Source organism: Chiloscyllium punctatum, chromosome 36 (genome assembly GCF_047496795.1).
Source record: "Chiloscyllium punctatum isolate Juve2018m chromosome 36, sChiPun1.3, whole genome shotgun sequence".
Lineage (NCBI taxonomy): Eukaryota > Metazoa > Chordata > Chondrichthyes > Orectolobiformes > Hemiscylliidae > Chiloscyllium > Chiloscyllium punctatum.
Window position 1 is genome coordinate 47,969,305 of NC_092774.1, and position 13,580 is coordinate 47,982,884.

Genomic DNA, 13,580 nt, shown 5'->3' on the forward strand with positions numbered 1-13,580 from the left:
AGGTGACTGAGTTGTCAGTGGAGGAGCACTTTGGGGTCAGCGAACATAATTCTATTCGTTATAATATCGTGATGGGAAAGGATAGACCAGATCTGAAAGTTGAATTTCTAAATTGGAGGAAGGCCAATTTTGACGGTATTAGGCAAGAATTTTCAAAAGCTGATTGAAGGTAGAATAGTCGCAGTAAAGGAACGGTTGGAAAATGGGAAGCCTTCAGAAATGAGATAACGAGAGTCCAGAGAAAGTACACTCTTGTTCAGGTGAAAGGAAAGGCTGGTAGGTATAGGGAATGCTTGATGATTAAGAAATTGAGGGTTTGATTAAGAAAAGGAAGGAAGCGTATGTCAGGTATAGACAGGACAGATTGAAGGAATCCTTCGAAGAGTATAAACGCAGAAGGAGTATAGTTAAGAGATAAATCAGGAAGGCAAAAAGGGAACACGAGATAGCTTTGGCAAATAGAGTTAAGGAGAACCCAAAGAGTTTTAGGAAATACATTAAGGACAAAAGACTAACTAGGGAGAGCAGAGGCCCCCTCAACGACCAGCAAGGAGACATTTGTGTGGAGCTGCAGGAGACGGGGCAGGTACGAAATGAGTATTTTGCATCAGTATTTACTGTGGAAAAGGACATGGAAGACATAGAATGTAGGGAAATAGATGGTGACATCTTGAAAAATGTACATAATGCTGAGGAGGAAGTGCTGGATGTCTTGAAATGCATAAAAGTGGATAAATCCCCAGGGCCCGATCAGTGGTACCCTAGAACTCTGTTGGAAGCTAGGGAAGTGATTTCAGGTTCATAGCTCATTGAAAGTGGAGCCGTAGGTAGATAGGATAGTGAAGAAGGCATTTGGTATGGTTTCCTTCATTGGTCAGAGTATTGAGTACAGGAGTTGGGAGGTCATGTTGTGCCTTTACAGGACATTGGTTAGCCCACTGTTGGAATATTCCGTGCAATTCTGTTTCTTTGTATTTGTATCATTGATAATCACAGGTGAAGTGCTGGAAGACTGGAAGTTTGCTAACATGGTGCCACTGTTTCAGAAAGTTGGTAAGGTCAACCCAGGGAACTATAGACCAGTGAGCTTGACGTCATTGGTGGGCAGTTTGTTGGAGGGTGTCCTTAGGAGCTGGATGCACATATACTTGGAAAGGCAAGTACTGATTGGAGATAGTCAACAAGGCTCTATGTATGGGAAATCATGTCTCCAAACTTGATTGAGTTTTTTTGAAGAAGTAACAAAAAGGATTGATGAGGGCAGAGCGGTAGATGTGATCTATGTGGACTTCAGTAAGGCGTTTGACAAGGTTCCCCATGGGAGACTGGTTAGCAAGGTTTGTTCTCATGGAATACAGAGAGAACTTACCATATGGATACAGAACTGCCTCAAAGGTAGAAGAGAGTGGGTATTGGTGGAGGGTTGTTTTTCAGACTGAAGGCCTGTGACCAGTGGAGTGCCACAAGGACCATTGTTGGGTCCACTACTTTTCATCATTTACATAAATGGTTTGGATGTAAGCACAAGAGATATAATTCGTAAATTTGCTGATGACACCAACATTGGAGGTGTATTGGGTAGCGAAAAAGGTCACTTCAGATTACAACAGGATCTTGATCAGATAGGCCAATGGGCTGAGAAGTGGTAGATGGAGTTTAATTTAGATAAATGTGAGGTGCTACATTTTGGAAAAACAAATCTTAGCAGGACTCATACACTACATGGTAAGCTCCAAGGGAATCTTGTTGAACAAAGAGACCTTGGATTTCAGGTTCATAGCTCCTTGAAAGTGGAGCCGTAGGTAGATAGGATAGCGAAGAAGGCATTTGGTATGGTTTCCTTCATTGGTCAGAGTATTGAGTACAGGATTGGGAGGTCATGTTGTGGCTTTACAGGACATTGGTTAGGCCACTGTTGGAATATTACGTGCAATTCTGTTTCTTTCCTATCCGAAAGATGTTGTGAAGCTCGAAAAGGTGCAGAAAAGATTTTCAAGGATGTTGCCAGGATTGGATGGCTTGAGCTATAGGGAGAGGTTGAATAGGCTAGCGCTGTTTTCCATGGAGCGTCGAAGGTTAAGGGGTGAACGTATAGACGTTCATAAAATAATGAGGGGCATGGATAGGATGAATAGACAAAGTCATTTCCTTGGGTTGGGGGACTGCAGAATTCGAGGGCATAGGTTTAGGGTGAGAAGGGACAGATATAAAAGAGACCTAAGCGGTAACTATTTCACTCAGAGGGTGGTATGTGTATGGAATGAGCTGCCTGGGAAGTGGTGGAGGCTAGTACAGTTGTAACATTTAAAAGGCATCTGGTTGGGTATATGAATAGAAAGAGTTTTGGAGTGATATGGGCCGGGTGCGAGCAGATGGGATTAGATTGGGTTGGGATATTTGGTCGGCATGGTCGAGCTGGACCGAAGGGTCTGTTTCCGTGCTGTACATCTCTATGACAATATAATTGTCTGTCTGTCTTTTTAAAAACATAAATCATTGCACATATCTACGAAATAATATCACCTGGTGTCTTGAACTCTACACCATCTGATACTACGACAGTTTACTCTTCATTCTGGCAGTTCTAAATATTTTCAAACACCTTCTGTGTTGTGTGGACATTATTAAGCCCTGTGGGCTTCTTCCAGAGCCGCACTGGATTTTGCTTAGTTACAGTTTTTGTCCAGTTTTTCAAGAACGCAACTGGAAAGTTGGAAATCCTGTGAAGATAAATGTTTTGAAAAGAGGGGAATTACGAACTGATGACTTCAATTGAACGTCCAATACAAAAGTACGATTTAAAATCACCAAGCTTGGATGCAATTGTTTCTCAAATTGGGATTTATTGAAGTCCTTGGTACAAGTCGTTAGTTCAAGAATGCAGTCTTGAAATTCGGAAATCCAGGCGAATTTTAAATGACAAAAAAACAGGTTCAATTTTCATTTAAAAGACTGAGTGGAAACGTTCTAGGTGTTTCAATTTGTACCAGGGAAGGAAAAATGATATTAATTGTTGTGAAGAATAACGAGGCAACGAAGGAAACCTGTCAGCCCAACATCATCTTCATCGGCGCTCCATTGCAGACATGGCTGACAGTCTTCCAATCTCAGGGTGAGTCTGGAGGTGGCTGTCCAGCCCGATGCAGCTACAGCAGTCTCTGTTATGCTTGGTGCAGGTGATGGTCACGGGCAGTAATGGGTGTGTATTGGGGTGGCAGGGTCCTCCTTTCCTTGTTTGCATCTGGCTTCCATTTTCTCCTGGTGGCAAGTTTTGAGGTGCTCGTCACCTTCTTGGATGCCCCTCCTCCATTTCAGACAGTGCTGGGCGAATGATTCTGAGGTGTTTGTAGGAGTGTCACATTTTGCAAATGAAGATTTGATGGTATCACTGAAGCTCTTCCTCTTTCCACCAGGAGTTCGCCTGCCATTGGTAAGCTGAGGGGCAGAGCACCGGTTTGGGAGTCTCATGTTGTTCCTGCAGACGGTGTGCCTCGCCTGTCGTAGACAGTGAAGGGTGGTCAGTATCTCAATGCTGAGAATGTTGGCCTATTCGAGAACACTGGTGTTGCTACAACACTGTAGAGGCCGTACACAAAGGAAATATGACTCAATTGTGGTCAATTTCAAATTTGGGTAATAATCTTGAATGAATAAATTTAAGCGTTATCTTGCAAATTGCATTTGAGAAACTTTTTTTTGTCAGAAAGACAAACAAGCGAAAATTGATAATGCTTGAAACGACACAGTCATAATTTCTTTTTGTCTCTTTTAAACTTATTGTGAAAACATGATCTGTTTGTTGCTTACTCTTAGCACAAAGGTTTCTGCTGAGTTCCACCATGAGGTGTAATGGTAAAATGGGAGCGACATTTGAATAATTGTTGTAAAACATCAACGCTTTTCATATGTTTACTGCTTTATAAAATATATTATATATACACACACGCATACACACACACGCATTGCATTATATATATTTATCTGTGATGAAGCTGTCACTTTCAAAAGTCTACTTTGGCCTGGGTTTGTCTGAGGAGAGGTTGTAGAGTTAGAGGTGCCGAACTGGCTACGGTGGCAACCTGAGTTATTACGTTTTTTTGTTTGGGACAGTTTAGCAATTGAAGGAGAGTAACCAGTTCTCCCAGTGTCTCGTTTTCTCCAGCTGTAGTAGTCACAATATGTCAGAACCCAGAAGTTTGCAAGCTTTAGTAAATGATTCCTAACTGACTTTCTTTGAAATCTCTTTGGGTGTTGGTCCCTCCTGCCTGTAAGAATCGGTATATGAATTAACCTTTTCACCAAGGGTCATAACTATGGGATATTACTATATTGGAATAAATAATTATTTAATTTGCACTATTGGGTAGTCTACGTTTTCCAATTGCTAACCTATTCTAAATTCCTCTGTCTCTTGTTCATGTTTCAACCACAGTGTTTAAGCAAATTATGTTTCGCTTAAAGCCGAGTGGTTTGACCAGTTGCATCACACCTGGACAGCCCACTTCACATCGGCCTTCAAAATCAGCAAAGGTAATCGTCTTGGCTACCTTCTTAAAATATATTTGAGGGGTTCTGGCTTGCTCCATTACATAACTGTTGCTCAGTATATGCTTAAGACTCACCATACTAATGTAAGAGAAAGTGAGGACTGCAGATATTGGAGATCAGAGTCAAAATGTGTGATGCTGGAAATGTAAAGCTGGTTTACTGATGAAGAGCTAATGCTTGAAAGATCGACTCTCTTGCTCCTCAGATGCTGGCTGACAGGCCCTGCTTTTCCAGCATCACACTTTCTCAATCTATGAGTGTACCACTTAATCTATTCATCAATGCATAATATAGATAACCAGCAATAAATGTTTCTAATAATTAGAATCATTAACACGTAGAGTATTTAAATCCGTCCCACTGAATCCACTATCGAATCATAACAGGGGAGCCCCTACCTGTTGCCCTGCCAGATCATTATCCAAAAATATGTGCAGTCCCTCAATTGATAATGTATTCACTACTCCAGCAATCACTTGTCCTAATAACAATTCACATTGAGTTGCCTTTCTTACAATGGGGCAACTCCAATTCGCCACCACTCCAATTCATTAGCAAATTAAAAGAATGAACTTGTAAAAAGAAACATAAGTTACTGGAAAAAGTCAGCACGTCTGGCAGCATTTGTGGAGAGAAATATATATTGCATGGAGACTGATAAAAAACGTCATGTGTTGATATGGATAGCCAAGTCAATTGTATTTTGTATCTGCACTGACAAATCAATAATATTCCACCAACATCTGTGCAGTTTTAAAACCTACTGTCAGGGTTCAGTTGTTGCAGCGATATGTTCAAAATCCATTTGGGTACCTCTGCACAATTTAACGCAGGGTTTAGTGTTTTGAGATGGGGTAAACCGTCCTGCTTAATTTAAACCAGTAACACAGGAAAGGTTTATCCCGTGCAGTAATTTATGATAATTCTAGAGGCAAGAAACATTTAAAGTAAAACATTCACAACTTTATTTCTTAAAGTATAACAGAGAATAATTAACTAACGAAGATTTACAGATCCTTCTGCTAACCTAGCTTTTACTTTCCCTTTTATAATACTCGTCCGATAAACCCCCCCAGTTAAGGTTTACTGAAAAATTCAAATTTGAAAACTAGCCAGCGGTCGAATCTTTATCTTCCTTTGCAGAATTGCTCTCCAGGTCGGTGTTGATGCTTTTCTCCGTGCAACTTCCTTCGCTGGACAGATACCTTTCTGAGAGTTCTGACGAGCAGCATACATCTGTTGGCCTTTTGCCAGCTCTCTCTCAATTGTTCAATTTTCCCTGGTCTTATACCCCCAAAGCATCGGATTGCATCATTGGCTTTTAAGACTGTCAATTTACTAAATTCAAACTTGATTGGAGTTTGGAATTTTTCGAAGTACAATTTAAACTGATTGGCGTAATTTGAATTTGCTTTGTCATCTCGCGACCATCAGCTCCTCTGGCTGTTGGGCCACATGTTACATAATATCTTGCTCAGAACTCTTGGTGCTGTCGGGTAATTCTGCTCGCTTTTCAACTTCTTAAAGGTACAGTACAACCAGATCTTCCTAACATTAGGGTTAGTGTGAAGATTATGGTGAGTGTCTTCGGTTTATGGGTGCCCTGGTCTTTCACAATTTCAAGATGAATTTTCCCTGAACATGTCGACAGATTTCATTGCCCAGTGTTTAGATTAGAACAACTTTTAAACATTCCCAACTGCTCTTTTAAAGGAGCTGTCTGTTTTGAATCCTTCTGAAAGTTTTCCTTGATCATTCCCACTGCTGCTGCTTTCACAGTCGTTGCATCTTCTTACAAACAAACCCATAAAAATCCATTTTCTTCCCTTGTGTTCAGTTGTTTTTACGAGATAACAGTGGACTAGTTCAGCGAGATGCTTCCTTGACATTTACCTCTGGCATAAAATTCTGTAGTTCAGAAACGTCTTTCCTCGTGCAATCAGTAATAAAGGGATCATATTTCCTTAAGAATGAGGACCGATGGATTCTCAGAGTTTTGCTGACCAGAAACGGTCCCTCAGGTCAAACCAGTCAATGCCAACCATAATCCCAAACTAAACCAGTCCCACCGGCCTGCGATTGCGTCATATGCCTCCAGACATTCTTTATTTACACACTCATTGAAATGTGTTTTCAATTTTGAATTTCTATCTTCATCCAGCACTGCCCGTGGAAATTTATTTATCCATGCACCTTTAAAAATCTTTATCCCCTCACGTTAAAAATATGCCCCATAGTTTTGAGATGCCCCCTCCCCCAGGAAAAAGACACTGTGATTCACCTTATCTATAGCCATCATGATTTTATAAGGTCACCTCTCAAACTCATACACACAAGTGAAAATAAGTCCCTATCTCTTTCCAAACCTTTCACTCCTGGCAACATTCTGGTAAATCTTTTCTGAACCCCCTCTAACTTAATAACAGTCTTCTTATAACAGGCGATCAGAACTTCACGCAATAATGAAGATGCACAAGCTCCCACACTCAGAGTTCTGACCAATAAAGGCAAGCGTGCTGAACACCCTCTTAGTCAGCCTGTTTACATGTGAAGCAAATCTTGATGAATTCTGCACCCGATCTCCTAGGTCTCTCCATTATACAACACTGACCAAGGCACTACTTTCAATTGTATATGGACTGCGCTTGTTTGCTTTGCCAAAGTGTGATATATTCCATTTATCCAAATTAAACTCCATCTGCCAGTCCTCAGCCCATTGACCCAAGAGATCAAGTTCTCCATGTAAACTTAGATAAAATTACTCACTGTCCACGATACAGAAAATTGATGTTATCTGCAATACAACTAACCATACCTTGTGTCTTATTATCTAAATCATTTATTTAAATAACAATCAAAAGCAAATCCAGCACTGACCCACACGGAACACTGCTAGTAACAGGCCTTCTGTCTGAAACAAACATCCTCTGTCACCATTCTCTGTCAGGTGACAATTCAATCACTGATGTCGCCAATTAGCAAGCTAACACAACTCCACATCAATATACAATTTGGCATGGTCAATGTCACCACACATGCACGTCCTTGGATTGTGGAAAGAAGCCGGACCATCAAGTAGAAAAATGAAACACATGCTTGCCCCATAGCTACAGTCACCCGAGGGTGGAAGCGAACACGCACCCCTAAGTACTGTGAGGTAGCAGTGCCAATTACAAAGCCAGAGTCACTGTTGATACTATTCAAGTGATTCGTTTGCACCCACATGCATGATCTGAGCTATGCCTTTTTTATTCCTGACTGAAGCCATAATACCTTTATTAATCTATTGTTCCCTCATCCCATCTTTCACTCGAACCAGAACGTAATGACTGAATTCTTACACTTTCGAAAGCTACCCACTTATCAGACGTCCCCTGACCCACATGCAGTCTCATTCAATCCAATTTTGTAAATTATTGTCTCATAAGATTTGTCTTATTCAATTAAGACTCTTAATTGGTATGGAAGGCTTATTCATTTCCATAACAATTTAAAATCTAATAGAATTAGCGTCACTTTTCTCAAAGCAATCCTCATTATCACTTCAGCCACTTGCACTGCCAGATTACCGAAGATAAGATCAATTTGTTTTCTCCTTCTCCCGTCGAAATGCTTGCATATTAATAAAGTTAATTTCTGGAACACATTTACCAAATTCTTCCCCATCAAAACCTTTAATACAATGGTACTCACAGTCAATGTTTGGAATAATAACCTGACCCACTATTACAACCTTATTATTCTTACCCATATCGGAAATCTTTTTGAATATTTGTTCCTCGAATTCCCTCTGACTGTGTTGAGGGGTGGTGGTGTCACTGATGGGGGTGGGGGGGGGGGGGCGGTGGTTGTGGGACAAGCAGCAAGCGTATTTTTTTTTCCACACGCTGTTATCCATCATAACACGCAGAAATTGGTGACTGCAGCTTCAAACTGTGGACTCCTCTCTATATGTGGGATGCAACGTCAAACATCCTAGGCCAAATCTCTCAATTCATTGACAACAGGCTCAGGAAAACACAGGCAGATTATCTTCGATTTATGCATTCAGGAATGAGAATGCCTTGTGGATAAATGCATCATTGTTGACGTCAGCAGAGTGAAACCTCAGCAAAGTGTAATCAACGGCGAGTGATGTACTCATTAACTACTTTTCGAAATTTGATTCAAACTGGAAACTCAATTTAATATATATTCTATGTTCAGTCTGTAGACTTAAAGTCAAATGAGGGAAGTAAGTAAAGTAGCTCAATTAAAGAACGTAGCTGTCTGATTCTGGCTGTTCCACTTCAGTCACTTTGACTTCTTTCTCGAAAAGAGGTAGTTGTACTAGTTACTGAATGCAGCAGGTGAAAGTGAGGACTGCAGATGCTGAAGATAAGAGTCCGGAGTGCGGCGCTGGAAAAGCTCAGAAGGTCAGGCAGCATCAGAGGAGTTGGAGAATCGATGATTCGCGCAAAGGTCCTTCATCAGGAATAATGCTGGGAGCCTAGGGGTGGGGAGATAAATGGGAGGGAGTGGGGCAAAGGGGAAGGACGCTGAGAGTGCGATAGGTGGACGGCGGTGGGGGTAATGCTGATAGGTCAGAGGGGAGGGTGGAGCGGGTAAGTGGGAAGAAAGATGGACTGGTAGGACAAGTCATGAACCTGATGTTTATTTGTGAGCCGGGGCTCCCTAATTGAATCCGGTTAACAGCCCCAGTCAGGCACTTCATATTCTATAGCCTGGCTATCCCGTTCCAATTGCCATATACAATCACCCTCTCTAAGTCCAGAGATGTAGGCCCATTCTGTTTCCTGTCGCCTCCTCTGGCGCATTTCCATGTAAGGTCCAGTTCCTTCCACTCTGCCTCTGGACACTGGCAGTGTGAACCAGACTCTAGCCTGACCCTTACGCCTAGTGTGTCTCGGGAGAAATCTATTTCCTTCAGGTGGTAACAGTGTTGAGTCTGCCATTTTCATCTCTTCCTGAGATGTTTCTTCAACGCGATGAGGAGGTCGAGAACCCATGGATTGTGACAACCTCACTGCATGTTCTGAGAGGTTGCACTATGTTTTGCTTTGTCCCTATTTCTGAGCGTGCAGCTTTCATGTGGTCCACGTGCATGTTCAGAACCGCCTCTCCTGTCTCTACTGGTACTGTTTGATACGATTTCCAAGGCTGAAATTTTGCAATCACAAATGCAAGTTTGCCAGGATGAAGTTATGTATGAAGTTTCTGTAATACATTACCAATTCAAGAAATACCTTAACTACCAGAGACATGGAAGCCACGGTACATGTAATTGCTCTCACTTTATTTTCCAAATTGCTATATCCTGGTTCTCTTGACTCTGTAGCCCAAGTAGGTGACATGTGGTGCCTTTAAGATACTTTATTTTACCTCCTAAGTCTACAACGTATTGGAGAAACGTTAAGAACTGCATCCAGGTTATCTAAATGATCAGTATTGGTCTTCCCGTTTATTAGCACAACATCCACATAAGCGGTGACCTGGGCGAGTTCTTGTAAAATGTTTTCCATCGTCTGCTTTAAAGTGACGATACCCGCAAAGGCATTCTTGTTAAAGGTACAAGCCCTCATGGGTATTAATTGTAGCATACTTTTCGGAATCCTCATTCAGGTACAATTGCAGGTATGCATGGAGCATTTCCAGCTTCTTGAAGGGCTCTCCGCCGCCATTTTTTGTAGTCAATTCCGGTATTCAAAGGATTGGGTATTTAACCATCTGTGAAAAGTGTGTTTCCGTGTCTTTTAAGTTCCTACAAACGTGAACCAAGCCACCGGGCATCAGAATTGTTACAAACAGCGATGCCCATTTTGCAAGCTGGCCTGGTTTTATGATTCCTTCACTTTCCAGCCTGCTCATTTCTGCGTCTACTTTTGCATTTAAGGTAAGGGGCATTGAGTGGATCTCACAGAATTGCAGAATTTCTTCCCGGCCAACATGTAAGGTGGCCTTATTTCATTTGATAGTGCTTAGATCATCCTGAATATCTTTTGAGCATTTAATTAGAGCCATTTTCTAATTGAAAAATGCTAAGCCAATTAATTTGAATCTCTATCATTCAATTTCACCACATCCAGCTTTATACTACAATCAGTGATAACTGACCCAGCTGCTTTCCATAAGAAACCAGAGTGAAGTTGTATCCTTAATTTAACTGCTCCAAACGAGACGTCCGTGGATTTTCCAGGAGGTGCGTTCTCCTCGATCCGGGTGTAAGAGTTGTCTTAGTCAATTTTGGACGAGTGGTACTCTTTTGCTGTCCTGTGTCTACATACAGGAAACAACTCCATTAGCCTGCCGGCCTGGAAACTGAATAAAATGTTAACTTTTTCGCCAAGACTTGGTTTTGTTTTGGGTTCTTTTGTAGGTTGACCCAGAGTTCCTCTGTTCAGGTTATATTCTCAGTGAGTCAATGCTTTTGCCTTCTCTCTAGTGGTCTTCGCCAATCTCAGGCAGACTGGCGAGGATATGCATTTCCATTGGGATACCCTACAAATCACATGCTTAACTTGCCAATTTTCCGATGGTAAAGCTAGTTGTAGTGCTTGTTTGAAATCCAGTTGGGATTTTTGCCAGTTTGTGCTATTGCATCGTTGCATCATTAATCCCACATACCAAACGTTCTCTCAGTACACAAGATGTCCTTCAGTCCATCGAATCCGAATCTCTAATCATCCCGTTTTCCAGCACTGTGCCTCAGCCTTAACTGTTATGAGGTTACCCACCTCAACTGCAATTCCAAGTGATGTATTCTATACCCAACTACCTTCTGAGTGAAAAGAAAGAATCTGCAATTCTCCTGTCCACATACTGCCTTCTATCGAAAAACTGTGCTGTTTGTTTGCAATCTTCATTTGAGTGGAATAGCAGCATTCTATCAAAGCTGTCCATGTCCCATCAAAATCATACAGCTCTCTATGAAGTCCCCTTCTACCTTCTTGACTCCAAAGAATGTTGTCTGAGCTTATTCAACATCTATTCATTGCTGAAACAATCCATCCCAAAAAGTGCTCATATGTTGCCTACCAATACGGTGTCTCAGTGGTTAACACTGCTGCCTTTTATTGTCAAGTTACTAGATTGATTCTACCCTCAGGATGATATCTGTGTAGAATTTGCTTGCTCTCATCGTGTTTGTGTGGGTTTCCTCCATCAGTCCAGAAATTTGCAGGTTCGTTGGTTTGGCCATGCGAATCTGTCAGCTGTATGCACGCTAGGTGGTTTAGCTTCATCATATGTGGGGTGACAGGGATAATGTGGGGGTTTGAGTCTGGATGGAAGACTCTTTGGACGGTTGGCGTCGACACACTGAGCCGAATGGCCTGCTTCTACAACGTAGGATTTCTTTGAGAGCTAACATAATACGTTCTGATTTTATGGAAAGGTGGTCATGTGATTTCCTTAATATCTTATGATGGGACTCTCTCCTTACCTGAATATGCACTTGCATCTTATCTTTTTTACTTACGTTGGGATTTCCTGGATAGTGTGGATGTTAAAAAATTTGAGTTGATCAATTGCACTTAGAAAAACGACACTCCATTTTGGCTTGCATATTTGGCTATTGCATCCTCACTAAGTCTAAACTACACAACACTTCATTCCCTGTAAACAGTGCGTCTTACGGCTCAATGTGAGAGATTCCTGACCACGCAACTTTGTGTTTAAAACACAGAACATATAACAGTACAGGACAGAACTGAACCTTCGGTCCTCCATGTTGTGCAGACCTTTTATCCTACTTTAAGATCAAACTAACCTACATACCCTACATTTTACTATCATCCATGCGCCTATCCAAGAGTCGATTAAATATCCTTAATGTAACGGACTCTGCTACGACAGCTGGCAATGCATTCCACTCACCCACCAAGCTGTGTGTAAAAAAAAAGCCACCTCTGATATCTACCCTTAACATTCTTCGATTCACCTTAAATTTGTGTACCCTTCTGATAGCCACTTCCGCACTGGGAAACAGCCTCTGACTGTCTGTTCTATCTTTGCCTCTCATCTTGTCCACCTCGATCAAGTCACCTTTCTAACCTTCTTTGCTCGAATGAGAAAGACCCTAGCTCCTGCAACCTTTCTTTGTAAGACACGCTCTCCAGTCTAGACAGCTTTCTGCAAAATATTCCCTGCACCCTCTCAAAACATTCCACACCATTCCCACAATGAAGCGACCAGAACTGAACATAATATACCAAGTGTGGTCTAACTAGGGCTTTATACATCCACGGAACAATCTCGTGGTTCCTAATATCAATCCCCCTGCTAATTAAAGGCAAAACACTGTATGCCTTTTTTCCAACACCATTGCTTTGAGGGATCTATGTACGTGGAGCTCAAAATCTATCTGTTCCTCCAAACTGCCGAGATTCCTTTAATCTGCAGCATTCAAATTTGACATTCCAAATGACTTACTTTACACTTTTCCACTATTGAAATTCATTGGGCACTTCACGACCAACACGATCCACAACTTCACCAAGCTACATGTCATGGAAGCTTACTGACTTACACTTACACTTTCTCATCCAAGTCATTTATAAAAATCACGAAGAGCTCATGTCCCAGAACAGATGCCTGCGGAACACGACTGGTCACTGTGCTCGAGGCTGAATAATTTCCATTTACGATCGCCCTCTGTCTTTTCTGAGCCAACCATTTCTTTACACAGCCAAACGTCCTTGCATCCCATTTCTGAGTGAGCCTACCATGGGGAAACTTTTCAAACTCCTTGCTATTATCCATGTACGCCACATCCATTGTTCTACCTTCATCAATATGGTTCATCACAACATCAAAGAATTCAACAGGGCCTCCGAGGCATCACATGCGCCTCACAAATCAATGCTGACTGTGTGTAATCAAACTATGCATTTGCAAATCATCATAAAGTCTGTCTTCCAGAATCCTTTCCAATAATATACTCACCACCAACGTAAGGCCAATGTTTCGTCTGGTATTCCCAGGATTACCCCGATGTCCTTTCCTGAACAAGCGAATCACATTTGAAATCCTCC